A 13,867-nucleotide genomic window follows, 5' to 3' on the forward strand; every position below is an offset into this window, starting at 1 on the left:
ATAAATGCAGCCTTGGTGAGCATAACAGAACTTTTTAACATTAGTATATGCAAATCATTTGAATTTAGTAAAATTAATGTGCATATCATGTAATTAATTTGATAAAAAATCTAAACTAAATTGCCTGACAGCCCTAAACAATTCTTTCTTTTTTATCTTTGCTTATCTTACAGATGTCAGTGTATACCTGCCAAACTGTGTATAGAGTGCTACTTAGTGTTGATTAAGCTGTAAATCACAGACTTACATTTAAATAGATTCAGGTGGGCTAGTTGTTACTGTCAACCTCTTGGTTTATCCAGTTTATTTGACTCAGCATCTCTGCTAAAATAAGTGATGAAATGAGAATGAGAGTCATTTGAGATGTTTCTTGTTCTTAAATCTGACAAATACTTTAAAAGAGCTGGCTTTAGGGGCTCTGATCTGTGAATGATCCCTCGCTGTCTCCTGGGGAGGGTCCCAACTCCATTGTGGTAGAATAAACATGCTGTGGCACATCTTATGACACTGGACTAATTGAAAAGTAGCAGCAAACCCCATAAAGTCTGAGACAGTTTGAGAGTGGCCTTCTAAACAAGAGTGGGAATGGAAACATTTGGGCACAGAGTGAGGTTTTGCTCTTGAAAGCACACCTCTGTCTCCTGGTAAAATCACAACAATCTCTTCTGACCCTTGAAAATTGCCCTTGAACCGGGATAAACCTTCTCAGGAGGATGTAGAAAATGTTGATGTGAACTTTGACCTTTCTGTGTAGATATTGGACAACTGCCAGTTTGCAGTTTCTCAGGCACTAGGGCCGTGTACGTGTGTGTGTATTTGTGTGGGAGTGTATATGCTTGGTGTGTGTCAGGGGATTGCGTGGATATATATTTTACAGCTCTAAGGCAGTTTTTGGATCAGGATTGTAAGAGACAGTCTCCCTGTGTGTTTTTGTAGGAGTTACCCAAATGTAGAGTTGTAGATGTATGATAAAGCAGAAAAGTTAACCAAATGCAGCACTGTAGAAAAACAGTCATAACAGGGCAACAAGCTCTTAAGCTGAGAGATAAATCACCAAACAAGTGGAGAAAAAAGCTTTTTGTAGCTAAAATGTGATGCTATTTGTCAGAAAATCTCTCTGAATTGATCGAGACTCACAGACTAGATGGAGACTTTTTGATGAAGGACATGGCAGCTTCCAGGCTCTGCGCTTTTAACCTAATCCCCATTCCTTTTTGCTGTAAAGGTCTTGTCAAACATGATTGCCACTGATATGCTTGTTTTGTTAGAGTGAAAATGGTGTACTGTCTTTGACTCAGTGTTTAGGGTTTGTTTCCTTGCCTACATAAAACGTTTAAGCCTAGCAGTGGTCGAGAGTGGAGCTGAGCCAGTGAGGTTGGATCTGTCAGCTGTCTGTGAGTCATAAAAATGATTGACGCTCCAGAGAATCATTCCTCAAAGTAGGGATCATCCCAGAGTCCTCACTAAATTTAATTAAGTGTCCTTTATCTTTTTCATATTTCTCTCTTTTCCTAACCCCTTTTCCTTTATTTTTTGACTGTGGGAACAGAAGAGCAAACTTCCTAGAAAGTATTTTACTATTTGCTTGCAATTTAATTTAGGCTTGACATCTAAGCAGCTCAGATCTGCTTGTCCTAAATAGCCATTGTTCCAAAAGGAATTGTTCAAAAATGGAAATCCTGTCATTTGCTTAGCCTTGTAGTTTTCCTAACCCATATTCATTTTTTTCTGTGAAAAAATGAATATGGGTAGAATATAGGAGAAATTTTGAATAATTTACTGGTTGCTTTTTTCCATGCAGTTAAAATGAGACCGGAACATTCAAGCTTCACAAAACTGTTCAAAATGACTCTTGCATTATATTGAATGTAGAAGTCTGGACAAGCTCCTGGAAGATTATGTCCCACATTTAATTGCTCCGGCTAAAATAAAGATTATATTTCTTCCCACTCTCGCCTTTAACTTTTACATTTTGACCCATCCCCACCTGCAAAATCTCACAGGTAGAGATCTATGCAATTTTCTCAGTATGTTTCAGTATGATTCTGTCTAACTCTAGTGTACACCAATAGGCTATTTTTTTCCAATTCCCATACACCTACATGACACATCTGACCTCACCTTGTTGCATTTGTAGCAGTAGGCAACATTCTGTACCTTAAAATATAATAAGACTGTGTTACTTTTATTTTGTTTTTAGATCTAGATTTTGCAGGAGTGCCATGAGTCATTTTTTCCCACTTTTTTCCTTACACATCAATATCGTCCTTCTTGCACCACTTGCACTTTGAAGAAGAAGAGTTTATTCACATTTTTTACACATACATATATTCATATAAACTTAAGATGAGCATGCATGTGAACTGGTCCCCAAAGAAGCTATCTAAAGCTTATAATAGGGGGCCATGACAAGCCAGGGGAGAAAAAAAAAAATATATATATATATATATATATATATATATATATATAATAAAAAAAAATAACTTAAAAAAAATAAAAATTAAATAAAAAAAAAAAATTAACAAAAATGTGTGGCCTACAATGTAATACATTTCATACATCACATTCATACAACAAAAGGAAGGAGATCCCATTTAACAGATACAATTTTGTTTAACAGTTTACCTTGAGGTTGAGAAATTTATACTGACATACATGCAGAGTGAGAAATAGTACGTACATCAGGAAGATGTATACAAGTTTAGTAATTGTTTCTTGAGGTTTTGTTTAAAAGAAGAAATAGAGCTTGAGGTTTTCAGACTTTCATCCAGCTCATTCCAAATCCGCGGTCCCCGGCACATTACACTCATACCAGTGCTTTTTAATCTCCGTTTTTTACCAGTAATGATATGCATGTTTCTAGTGAGGTAAGTGTGCCGGGGATAGTGGATTGGAACAAGTTCACATAGTCTGTTATTCAAACCAAAGACCACCTGATACATAGTACATGCATTGTGAAATATATTATATTCAGTTAGTCTTAAAAGACCATACCTAAAGAAAATAGAACGAGTTGGAGCATTGAAATCAGACCATGATATGGCACGAATTATTTTTTTTGTAGAATTTCAATTTTTTTTAGGTGAGTAGAATAAGTATTGCACCATATAATATTGCAGTAATTTAAATGTGGTTCAAAGAAGGTTTTATAAAGAATAAGTAGTATTGCGTGGGGAAGCAGGTGTCTAAGCTTAAAGAACAGACCAACATATTTTGATAGCTTTTTGACAAGATATTCAATATGGTGTTTAAAGTTTAGGTGATCATCTATAAAGACACCCAAGAATTTAGTCGTCTTCACTCTTTTTATTTCCTCTCCCCTTTTTTTGATCTTGAAATTTGAATCCTCGAAATTAAGTTGTTTTTTATTTGGACATAATATTATGTAGTTGGTTTTACTAACGTTTATGGATAGTTTATTTACTTTGAACCAATTATCCACATTCTGAAGCTCTTTGTTGAGTAGTTGTTGAAGTTCAAATTCATTTTTGTGTGATAGGAACAAGTTAGTGTCATCTGCAAAGATTACTTTGTGGAGAGTCTTTGAGGAATTTTCCAGGTCATTAATGTAAATAATAAAGAGGAGAGGACCTAATATGGATCCTTGTAGAACACCATATTTAATGTATTTGTTTTCTGATGTCTGTTCGTGGATAGTTACATATTGTTGCCTCAGGTGTAAGTAGCTCTTGAACCAATTCAGTGGTTGGCCTCTAATTCCATTGCAATCACCAGCACTTAGCAATTCAATGTTCCTTTTCCACACTCAGTAGTGTCAGATCTCACAGCTTTTCAGCAAACCATTGATTGCTTTTTCATGAGATGGATCAAAATGTTATTTAAAAAGTAGAAGTCACTTTATCCATTTTCAGCAGTTAACAGCTCTTTTAAAAGCTCATTGTAAGGTGAAGATTATTAGAGAATAACAACCACATTTTCAGTCTTTTGGAAACAGAACACTTATATATGGCTTCAGAAGACTTGGAATATAGTGCACAGGTCATATGGACAACTTTTGTAACTTTTGGTGTGATGATGCATTTGCAAGCTTCTTGAAGCTTGAATGCTTCAGTTCCCGTTAATTGCAATTCCATTGAAAAGAACAACTAGTAGAGTCTTCAGAATTTCTGCATTTGTGTTTTACAGAAGAAGGACGACATGAATGTGAATAAATAAGTACAGATTTTAAAATATTGGAGCTCTATTCCTTTAAAGAATCTAATTCCTTTCTGATAACTGTGGTTGTGTCATGTCACACAGCAGTTATGCTCTTTATTGGAAACAGGCATCGTTCCTAAATAGGGCATTGTGTTAACCACTATTTTATTAGAATCCCATTCATGTGGCTTATTTCTTCTTGTAGTTGATAGTTTAATATTAAAACTACAGTGTTCATATGTGTTATACTTATTCACTTGTTTGTTTACATCCCATGCTGTTGAAGGTGATTGTAAATTTCAAGCCCAATTGAAGTAATATTGTGCATGTGAACATGTGTTTGTGTTTGCATTTTGCGTGTGGACACTGCCTGTGTCTCGTTTTTTCCTCCCAGTAGGTCTTCACCACAGCAGCTGTGACTGTGGTCAAACAGTGCTCCATGGTGATGGTTGTTGGTTTGTGCCTGGGGGCTGCAGTGGGGTCTCTGAGCTGGGGAACTTCTCAGCTCTCTGATTCTAGGCCAGCATTGTGTAATCACTCACAGTGGCGCAGCAAAAACAGCTTTCACAATCAGCTGGACCAGCAGGGATAGGGAGCGTGTGAGCATGTCTATATATATATATATATATATATATATATATATATATATATATATATATATATATATATAATATATATAAATAATATACACACATGCTCACACACACATACCTAAACAAAGTACATATATATATATATATATATATATATATATATATATATATATATATATATATATGTAGAGAAACTGTATGTCCGCTCCACTTGTTTTTGGGAATCTGACAGATTATTCACTACATTAATTCCCTTTTTTAAGGCTCTGGGTTCATGCCAGTGAGAAGCATTTACAGCTGTAACCCCAACCATGCCACGGCATATGGCTGACCCTATAGGGTGACCATATTTTAGGTTTTCAAAAAGAGGACAGTAGGGGGCAGGCTTCGTGGGTGGAGACGCTCCTCTTAATAACATAAGGATTACATCCAACATAACATTGTAATAGTGTCTAAACCAGTACAGTACAGACTTTGCTCTATTCCATCCATTCGGCTTTTCACTTCCTGCCCTCCATCTGAATTTCGCATGTCATCAGAATCACGTGATTGCAAACAAGCTATATAATGCACTCATACGTGCTTACTGTACAACTCCTGTTCACCACCGCAAGTGTCTTTACCTTGATTACAATCTTCATCTATCAAAACTACACTAGCGAGACACTGGTTAACCAGCTGAGAAGCATAGTTTGCGAATCCCCTGGCCATACAGTGGTAGGATGTGCAGAAGTTCTGTTCAGTCTGTATTTCACACAGCACAACTCATGAGGGCTCAAGCTCTTCAGAGACAGTCACAGAATATGACAGAGCTTGTGTTTTAAGGCGATTGAATAATAAATGATTGTTTAAATGTATTCGCTTACTGGATCATTGGATTGAAAACTTTCCCCGAGTTTAGCAGCTTAAAATGATCTGATCGCAAACAGAGAAGCGAATTTGGGTTCAAACTGTACCCACATAGCACTTTTTCTCTGGCCCAGCTCCGGCCCACACAACCAGCTTTTGCTTGGCCCACATACCGCAATGAATGAGGGCCCTTGTGTGGACCAGGTCTGGATTCCAGAAAAGGGCCACACATGGGCCATAACTGGCCCAAGTCTCAGCCAAGTTAATTACCCATAACTGCCCCTGAATTGGGCCAGATCAAAATGTAACATTGGAACCAAAACGTAACCTTAAGTAAACCATATCAACACCGATCTTTAACCAGAAAGCCCAAAACTGAGCCACCTGAGCCTGAGACAATTTTTCTCTGGCGCAGCTCTGTCCCAACCGACTTGGCCAACTTACCGCAATGAATGACAGTTCTAGTGCGGACCAGGTCTGGATTAGCCTCTATAGTTAGTTAACTATTGTGATGCTAACGGTCTTTTTGAAGATATTAAACCATTCCTGTAATATAAAGATGTCAATTACGTTCCAGACACAGTTGTATGTATTATTTGTGTAATTTTAGGGACTAAACTTACCTGAAAGCAGTGAAAACAGCGGAGAGACTCTTGTTACTTGTCAGTTGAGTGAGCTGAGTTGACGACCCGTTTCCATGGTAACTCTTTCCATTACAGTTTAAATGCCATTTGAATGCTCAATGCATGCGTCCATTAAAACACATTAAAGTAACGCATTTACATAAATAGTACATAAAAGTAAAACTTCATCATGTATCACTTCATAAGTGGTTAATAGACCTACATCAAACTGTAAATTGAATGAGAATATGAAAGCAGTGAATGCAAAAACATTGTTTGAAGTCAGTTTTTCATCAGAAATTCAAAGAGATAGTTCACCCCAAAAATGTGTCATTATGTCATTCCAAATCTCTTGGACTTCTTTTATGTATTTTATGTTCAACAGAGGAAAGACATACAGGTTTGGAGCAACATGAGGTTGAGCAGATGACAATATAAATTGTGCAAAAATCGTTGCTTGTAATGCCATCTCTGACAAACGGACAATCCGGACTAACAGGAAGATTTGCTCAGCACTGTGCTTATGAATTTCTAATTGCTGCATTGGTTTAAAGAAATGCCTGTAAAAATCCTCTTAATCTAAATTGAAAATGTTAATGTTTAGATTTTAATTAAGAGTAGCTGACAGAGTCCATTTCAGTGAATATTCTATGCAGAGTTGGAACCCCAGGATGCTTGACGGAAAATGAACATGATTCTAAATATGTTTTCTTTCATATTAGAGGATCAATCCACTCTTATGACCACATAGAGGGAGAAGCCGAATATTTTTGGCCCTAGTGCAAAAAGCTTTCAGTGGCCTTGAAAATGTTCTCTTGTTGGCAGATGAATCAAAGTGATGCCGTTCCTTGATGTATTGTGAAATATATATCAAACAAGACAATACAAGTAGTGGCACAAATCATAAATATTAAGTAATATAAAAAAATGCTAACTCAAAACACATTTTAGAGAGAGGGCAGCACGGGGCCTCTTTCTTTCCATAAAAAAGACACTGAATCCGGGGAATATATACAATAAAAAAACCCAATATAAACCATGCAACGGGTCTTTTGCAATATGTTGATCGTTATTGTAAAATGTCAGTAGGTGACCTTAAATGAAAGGCGAGCATTTGGGATGGGCCCCTCCTGCATTAGTGGCCCTCAGAAGCCATTCTGAATGCTTGTACATTCTGAATGCAAGTACAGATAAAAATTGTGGTCAATGGATAAAGTAGAATGGTGTGGTGTGTAAGGCTTGATCATGTGTCTCTCTGACACAGATGTGATTCTTAAAAAAGTTTTAAAAAAGAGTTTTAAACCCCTTCAACTGATACTGTTCTTAAATAAACTGTTTATAATTTTTCTAGGTTACAACAACTTAGTAGTATGGCAGAAGTAGCCGAATAATTGTGAAAAAGGAGACATTTTAATTATTTATTAATAAACAAATATTTTCTTGTCGGCTGCAAGATGAAATTCACAGTGCTGACTCTCTCCATATGAACGCACCTTTAGAGAGAAATGCAACCTTAACAGATTACATTATGCTTTAATTTTGAATGGATTCGTTTAAAAGTAGACATTTCAAGCTTTCTGTAGATATATTTCTCATGTATGTGAGACACCCCAATTTTCAGTTATTTCATTATCAGGAAAAAATTGACACTGACAGGACTGACTGGCTTACGGCTCACACACTCCTGGAGAGAGGATCTTGACAGACTGGAATCGTCAGCGAATACTGGTAAGTAAACACAGGAAGGTATGGTTAGTGAGACTCGCAGAGAGAAGCACTAAAAGTCCGCTTCAAATAAATGAGCCCGGACAATGATAGGTGCGTGGTGTGTGCTTATGAAGCAGGGTGGCTGATGGAGTGCAGGTGTGTGTTGTCAGAACTCAGGTGACTGTGATCACTGGGTGATTGTGGTGGAGGAACCTGGCCAATCCGTGACACCTGTCATGCGTGCACATTAATAATATTTGCACAAACACTTGAATATGCATAATAATTCACATTTTGCATATGCATTACAAAGTAATTTTACATGCAATTATCCCAAATAAAACCAAACATGATTTGTAATGAAGATAAAATATGTAGACAAATAAGAATAAATGCAGCCTCATGCCCGCAGCAAATCTTGCACTGATATTTTATGGAATATTACACCAGCATTTACGGCTGCATATATTTGTATTTATTTTTGTACTTAAATTATATGAAATCAAGTAAAGAAGACTCCCTTTAAAATTACTGAAGTTGTCAATTAATGTAGCTCTTTTTTACATCGTGTGGATTTTGTTGATTATAATTAAGAGAACTTGAGTTTAAACGTTTTATTAATCAGTACATTCTTCAGAGTTTCAGTGATTTGGCTAAATCATGCAGGTTTAATTTATTAGTTTCTTGTTTTAATTTGGACTGATAGGAATAATGGGAGAGAAATTATACAGTGCCTCACGTTTTACTAAAATAAAGAATATTATAAAACACGCAAACCTAGCTCACTAAAATACGCTACCACTTTAAATGCTCTAATGCAAAGTAAACCACATTTTCTTTTGAATAATATAACACATCATATCACATCATATTATATAAATAATACTGCACACTATTTGAATGTGTCAAATCTAAAATATGGTGTAGAGAAAATATAAGCACAGGCTCATAGGCTTGACATTTATCCTTCTTCAATTTGTTCTAAGAAACGCACATATCTTCATAAGGACTCATCTGTGAATATAAAATATTTTAACTAGCCTACAGTGTTTTTCTTTTATTTTCCCTGACATCAAATGTAACACATCGGTGAGGCAAAGCTGATGGCTGTTTGCGAAAATGTGCTTTGATGCGCTTGTTCGATAACTTATGGTTAAAGCGCCACTCAGCGGTAAAAAGCTGCAAATGCAGTTTGCAGACGCGGCGGTATGTGTGGCGGTAGAACCACCGTTTTGGGTGGCCACCTACTGTATGCTGTTCATTCTTTTTTTCTCTGAGGCACAAAATAAGCTTTGCTGTACATCAGCAGTTCAAAGTGATGGTCTGTCGAGCTCCCAATAGTCAATAGTCCACTTTATATTACAAGTCTTCTGAAGGCATACGATAGCTTTGTTTGTGAAAACCTAAACTATACTAAACTGATAGCTAGGGTGGCCATATGCACCATTCATACGAGACACATCCTGGCCAAGATTGCCTAAAACATCCAAAGCAATTTGACCAATAACATGCAGGTATTGAACATAACCAATTATGTGGATGCACATGAGAAGGTGAGACCTACAGGGAACAATCAAAGCAATGCAAATTTGTGCACGTGTTTGTCCATTCTTTTGACTTGAAGTGTCACTGCGCACCGATCAAAAAAGACACCAAAGTAGATGCGAGAGAGATTTGAAAGCATAAGGAGCCAACTGCTCAGCTCTCTATAGCTCTCATGAATGTCACACAACCATCAACCTGCACATCGCAAACAGCCTAAACCTGGATATTTTAGGGAATATTAATATTAAGGGAATATTTTAGGGAATGTCCAGTATGAACGTCGCATATGGCCACCCTACTGACAGCTCTCAAATCAAATAAAGTGCCCACAATGCTGGTTACTCAGTTACATCAAACATCATTATTTTTATCATGTTGTGTCACCATTTTATTTGAGAGCTACTCAAAAAAAGGATACAGTACAGTACAGCTACAAGATGATTATAGGAATTCTTTTAATAGGAAGTATGATTACAGATAACATAGTCACCTATAGAGTCATATACCCCTGTGATTGCTTCCCCTTGTTTGGTATAAAGGGTAGTTCTTAACCAGAATTTAAAAATGACTTTTGTAAGTACATTGTATAAAGCTTTAATCTGAACAAAAGCATGTGGCTAACCCCCGTGTTTGAAAATTAATCACTTATACATACTCTGCTAAGGCTGAGTGGCCTCTAGACACGTGTGACAGCATTCTCACTATGGATCAGAGCCAAGCCTGTGGCGGCAGATTGGCTGCAACATGAGAGAGGGACCAGCTCTTGAATTTAATGCCATCATAATGCTGGGTTTGTTTAGTGCCGCTAGCAAGAAGGATCCAATCTCGACACATGTCATTGCATCATCCATCAGCCTTGCTTCAAAACCTCCTGTCTTTTTGATCCTGCTGGTAAAGTATCCTTCAGTAGCAAATCTGAGCTCATTTTTAACATGGTTGCTGTTGAGATTTGAATTGGAAAAGTTGGTTCTGGACAGTAATTAGAGGCAGGTTGGTTCCATTCTCTCCAAGTTCCCGGGGAAATTATAAGTTTGGTAAAAAGCTATATATATTGGCTTTATCTTACTTATAGACAGGGGAGTCCTTGATATTGCCTGTCCATCAGGATACCAAATCCATTAATCAAATTTCAGAACCATGTGTTAATTTGAAAATATAACTGGGATCCTATATAATTTCCAACATTTCTGAGCTTAAACAACCATAATGATTTTTGCATAATTGTATAATCATATATCCTAATCATATGGAGGCCTGTCTTTGCCTGAATAAAAATGTATGTCTCTATATCAGAAAGCCACCTCTATATCTATCAAGGTCACTTTTAATATTCCTATTCTGATTTTGATTCTCATTGTTTCTCAATTGCAAGCTAGTGACAGAATCTGACTTTTATATAGCATATATAAAAGTCCATATCTTACATAATTTTATATTTTGCAGTTGTGACTTTGTTTCTTATAATTGTGACTGTTTCACAATGTAAATTCTCTGTATTTCTCACAATTACAACTTTTTTCACAAAATTGGGCAATGCGTAATGCGAATATATATCTCGGAGGTTTGGTTTTTGTTTTGCGTAATTGGGACATGATGAAAGTCACAATATGACTTTAAATCTTAAAACTGTCTTTGTTTCCCATAATTATGGCTTTGTTATATCTTACAAAGTGACATGATTTCTCACAGTCATGATTTTATTTCTGGCAATTTTGTCTTGCAGTTTCACGTAATTGAGACATTGTGTTGCAATGGAAATATCTCACATTGCTTTATGTCTCACAAACAACTTTGTTATTTTTATTTATTTATTTATTTATTGAAGGCAAATGTATTTCATGGAGCTACATACAGAGGTAGGTACACACTAGAGGTTTGGTGTGCTGCACCCCTGACCCCTATATGCTTTTAAGGCAGAAAAATATGCTTGTGTGCAAGTGCCATTTATTTCATTACTTTGCATCAAACACTTTTTGTGTTGTAGCAACAAATTGCCTCTAATTGTTCCAAAATAGTTGCAAAGATACATAATCAATAGGGTAGTGCAGCTGTCTCCAAAGGAGCCTTTAAACACAGCTGCTTCTGCACCCAATGACCCCCCTCTCTCTTCTGACTCGTCCTCCACCCATGTTTTTCTTTTTCTGTTCCCTTTCAAAAGCTGTCACTTTAACAACGCTCCATATAATAAGTCCCTGTTATATTATGAGTCCTGGACCCCAAAACCGCCCAGAGCCGGGGGCTGGTTTGCCCCTCTTTGTAGTATATGGAATCAAAGCTCTCAGAATGACTGTTTGAAAATGTTTTATTAAGTTTTGCAAAGCCCTTGGCTCCAGTTGGGAATGGGGGACTATTGTCGTAGAGGCTGCTGTTCAGCTTAGCAGCAGATGAGTGTTAGCCTGAGATTTCAGTATGACCTGTAGATCTGTGTATTTTTGTTTCATACTTCTTTGGGAAAAGGGTGAATGTGACCTTTTACTCTCTCTATCCCTCTATCCCTTTTTCTTGCTTTGTTTGAATCAGCTGAGGCAGCATGTGGTTTTTGTTAGCAGGGACTGGGTGTCTGGCACCATGAAATGAACTGGGGTTAAAGGAAGATGGGGGAGGTTGGAGGGGTATTGGGACATTGAGATTGAAGACCCCATAGGAAGACGGGAATCAAGGGAGAAACACTCCACACTTGTGACACACTGCAGTGAGTGTTTCTCAGAGTGGGTTTAAGTCATTTTCTGTAAAGGCACACAATTTTAAAGTATTGACTATGAAAAAATTGGATTTTGAACATTTCTGCTTAGTCAGGATAAAAGATACAGTTGATTGAACACAGACTGACCTTCAGCAGGTCAAGTTGTCACAATGAAACCTTCCAGCTTTTGTTTGAAATCTAACTGAATATATATGAATCTTGTGACTTACCTCTGTGACAACTAGCCACAGGTTCACCTATATTTTTAATTTTGTTTATTTTTCATACAACATTTTTTTTCTTGTTTCATGGATACATCTAAAAACAGAAATCTAGTGCTGCCTATGCTTAAAACAAAAAATGGAAATATTTGAATGGTGTGCAAGCTATACTTAAATCAAAGAAACTTTAGATTTTTTAGTCTTTAGATTTTTCATTTTAAATGTCACTGTGGCGAGTGGGGCTGGGCCGAGAGGCGTGGGAACGAGGAGTGAGGCCAGGTGTAGTGATTGGAGATGAGCTACACCTGCGCCCCACCGCCAGTATCGAGTCCCACGTAGGAGATGGAAGGATATAAAACTGGAGCGACTATAGTGAAGGACGAGAGACAACCAGGCCTGGGACATTATTTTATGTGTTTGCTTTTTATTTATGCGCATCAGTCGGCCGTGAGGGGCTGGTGCGCCGTTTTGTATTTATTTTGTATAAATTATGTTTTGATTGTGCGCCGGTTCCCGCCTCCTCCTTCCCGATGAATATGGAGATTTTTAATATCGTTACAGTGGTGCCGAAACCCGGGAGAAGGAGGGACGCGCTGCTGAAGATCCCTCGCCGCTGTGGTGAATCCGCGGTGCCCTCGAGCAGGCGAAGTATGTGCCGCAATGGACGCTCGAGGCGGTGGGCTGGAGCGAGTTGCCGGGGACGGGCGAGCTCGCTGCCGGCCGCCCACGATATGGAGGGGCGGCTGCGGTCCGTGAGGGAGCGGAGGAGTCAGCGCCGTTCGCCAGGGGGCCGGAGCCTGCCGCCTCCGCGATGGAATCCGGAGGGGCAGGGAACGGGGGACTCCTGCCGCTGCCCAAAATCGGAGGAGCCGTCGCCGTCCACCGGCCGGCGGAGGAGTGTCGTGCCGTCCGCCGAGGGCCGTCCAGTGCCACCGCCGGGCACCGCAGAGGAGATCACCCAGCCGGTGGAGGGCCGAGCAGCAGTGCGTCTGGGAACCGGAATTATTATTATTTTTTTTCCTCTCTCCCCTCTCTCGTCCCTGTCGCTCCTCCTTCCATCTACTTTTCTCTCGCCTCGTCTGTCCTACCCCCAGGTTCCCGCAGGTCCCCGTGAGTGGTCCCCCCCGGAGGGAGGGGGGGGGGGGGAGTAGAGCGCAGTCTCGAGGGTACCCCCCGGACTGCGAGGGGCGATGGGGGTATGTGGCGAGTAGGGCGGGGCCGAGAGGCGTGGGAACGAGGAGTGAGGCCAGGTGTAGTGATTGGAGATGAGCTACACCTGAGCCCCACCGCTAGTATCGAGTCCCACGTAGGAGTTGGAAGGATATAAAACTGGAGCGACGACCGTGAAGGACGAGAGAGGACCAGGCCTGGGACATTATTTTATGTGTTTGCTTTTTATTTATGCGCACCAGTCGGCCGTGAGGGGCTGGTGCGCCGTTTTGTATTTATTTTGAATATTAAAATTATGTTTTGATTGTGCGCCGGTTC

At 38.9% G+C, this 13,867-nt stretch overlaps 1 pseudogene; it reads left to right on the forward strand.

The window, feature by feature from the left end:
• LOC128015110 (rootletin-like) overlaps positions 1 to 13,867 on the forward strand; it is a 35,729-nt pseudogene that overhangs the window by 2,371 nt on the left and 19,491 nt on the right.

Source organism: Carassius gibelio, chromosome A6 (genome assembly GCF_023724105.1).
Source record: "Carassius gibelio isolate Cgi1373 ecotype wild population from Czech Republic chromosome A6, carGib1.2-hapl.c, whole genome shotgun sequence".
NCBI classification, from domain to species: domain Eukaryota; kingdom Metazoa; phylum Chordata; class Actinopteri; order Cypriniformes; family Cyprinidae; genus Carassius; species Carassius gibelio.